This window comes from Dipodomys ordii, unplaced genomic scaffold, assembly GCF_000151885.1.
Source record: "Dipodomys ordii isolate 6190 unplaced genomic scaffold, Dord_2.0 Scaffold2, whole genome shotgun sequence".
In the NCBI taxonomy this organism is placed as follows: Eukaryota; Metazoa; Chordata; class Mammalia; order Rodentia; family Heteromyidae; genus Dipodomys; species Dipodomys ordii.
In genome coordinates, this window is record NW_012267218.1 from 2315063 (window position 1) to 2317914 (window position 2852).

The window sequence follows — 2852 nt, forward strand, 5'->3', positions numbered from 1 at the left end:
TTCTTTTTGCTTATGTGGTGCTGAGGAATGGAACCCAGGGCCTCATGCATGCAAGGCAAGTGCTCTACCACTGAGCCACCTTCCCAGCCTGACTTTGTGTTTCTTTAATGGCTAAGGATGTTGAACAGGTTTTCATGTGGGGTTTGACCAATGGTGGATCTTTTTTGGTAAAGTATGAATTTGCCTGGGCATCCGTGGCTCATGCCTGAGTTCAGATAGTCAGGAGGCCAAGATCTGAGGATCACCTTTCAAAGCCAGCCAAGCAAGGAAGTCTGCGAGATTCTTGTCTCCTACAAATCACCAAAACAAACAAATAAATCAGCTGGAAGTGAAGCTGTGGCTCAAGTGGTAGAGCAGCAGCCTTGAGCACAGAGGTTCAGGGACAGCTGGGACCTAACTTCAAGCCCCACAATAGGCACCATAAAAAATAAAAAAGGTATCCACTTAAAAGCTAACTTATTAGCAATGGAAGTGTTCTGATCGAAATAATCGATGCATGTGTGAGAGCCCTGGGTACAACGAAGGCACATCTGGCTGAGGGAGGCCTGACAGCAGGAGCGTGAACTTGGCGCTTCCCATGCGTCTGTGAAATGGGACAGAGAAACATGCTGGAATTAAGGGTAAGAAGACAGGAGGAGGCGGGTGCGGTGGCTCACGCCTGTCATCCCAGCTACTCAGGAGGCTGAGATCTGAGGATCATGGTTCAAAGCCAGCCGGGGCAGGAAAAGTCCGTGACACTTTTATTTTTTAGTCAGTCGTTGGGCCTGAACTCTGGGCCTGGGCGCTGTCCCTCAGCTCTTCAGCTCAAAGCTAGTGCTCTACCACCTGAGCCACAGCCCCACTTCTGGCTTTTTTTGCTTATGTGGTGCTGAGGAATTGAACCCAGGGCCTCATGCATGCAAAGCAAACCCTCTACCACTGAGCCACCTTCCCAGGCCCCATGAGACTCTTGTCTCCAATAAACCACTCAGAAAACCGGAAGTGGTGCTGTGGCTCAAATGGTAGAGCACTAGCCTTGAGCTGAAGAGCTGAGTGACAGCCCCCGGGCCCAGAGTTCAAGCCCCATAACTGACAAAAAAAAAAAATTCCCTGACACGTTAAACTCTAAATGTGGTTGGTTACTGAATGTATGATTTACAAAGATTCCCCCCTCTGCTTTGCTGCTTGTTACTGGTATGTGCTAGAATGCAGGCATCTTTAGTTGTGGTAAGGTCCCACTTTTTTCCTCTTCGTCAGTGCCCCCGTCTCAGGCCTTTCACACCCCATGGGCTACCCCTTTCTGTTGGACAAAGGATGACATGTGTGTGGTGCGCATGTGTGCTGTAATGTGCATGTGTCATGTACATGTGTGCTTGTAGCATGTGGTGTACGTGTGTCATGTGCACTGTGTGGGCACATGAGTGCTGTGTGGCGTGGTGCACATGTGTCATGTATACCTGTAATGCACATGTGTATGGCACACGTGTGTGCTGTAATGTGCACGTGTCATATGTACTGTGTGGTGCGCATGTGTGCTGTGTGGTGCACATGTGTGCTGTGTACTGTGTGCTGCACGTGTGTCATGTGTACTGTGTGCTGCACGTGTGTGCAGTGTACTGTGTTGTTGGGAGCCGACAGTAAAGTTTAAAGGTTATCTTGACCCTGGTGCTCACTTGAAGGCACGTACAAGGAACTGACTTTCTTAAAAACACCAGGTGCCCGCACTTGCTTTGCTATGTCTGCAGAGTTTGTTTTACTTTCTACCAGTTGACCTTGTCTTGTTTTACTGCACTCTGTTTTTACTGAAATTTTCCTTGTTTTTCTGTACTATTGTAACCTTATGTTACCTCTTGACTTCTAATAGTATATATTAGGGAAAGTTAAAAATAAACGGGGCTGCAGTCTTGAGCTGCGGACCTCCCTCCCCATCCTTTGTCTTAGTCTTTATTTTTCCGTCCTGGCCCCCTAATTCAGGATTCCCTTTCGTTGCCGGCAGGCTCCGGCACTGTGCGGTGCAGGGTCATGTGCACTGTGCGGTGCGGGGTCACGTGCACTGTGCGGTGCAGGGTCATGTGCACTGTGCGGTGCGGTGTCACGTGCACTGTGCGGTGCGGTGTCATGTGCATTGTGCGGTGCAGGGTCATGTGCACTGTGCGGTGCGGTGTCACGTGCACTGTGCGGTGCAGGGTCATGTGCACTGTGCGGTGCGGTGTCACGTACACTGTGCGGTGCGGTGTCATGTGCACTGTGCGGTGTCATGTGCACTGTGCGGTGCAGTGTTGTGTCACGTACACTGTGCGGTGCGGTGTTACGTGCACTGTGCGGTGCAGGGTCACGTGCACTGTGCGGTGCGGTGTCACGTGCACTGTGCGGTGCGGTGTCACGTGCACTGTGCGGTGCGGTGTCACGTGGTGTCACGTGCACTGTGCGGTGCAGGGTCACGTGCACTGTGCGGTGCGGTGTCACGTGCACTGTGCGGTGCGGTGTCATGTGCACTGTGCGGTGCGGTGTCACGTGCACTGTGCGGTGCGGTGTCACGTGCACTGTGCGGTGTGGTGTCACGTGCACTGTGCGGTGCAGTGTTGTGTCACGTACACTGTGCGGTGTCATGTGCACTGTACGGTGCAGGGTCACGTGCACTGTGCGGTGCGGTGTCACGTACACTGTGCGGTGCGGTGTCACGTGCACTGTGCGGTGCGGTGTCACGTGCACTGTGCAGTGCGGTGTCACGTGCACTGTACGGTGCAGGGTCACGTGCACTGTGCGGTGCGGTGTCATGTGCACTGTGCGGTGCAGGGTCATGTGCACTGTGCGGTGCGGTGTCACGTGCACTGTGCGGTGCGGTGTCACGTGCACTGTGCGGTGCGGTGTCA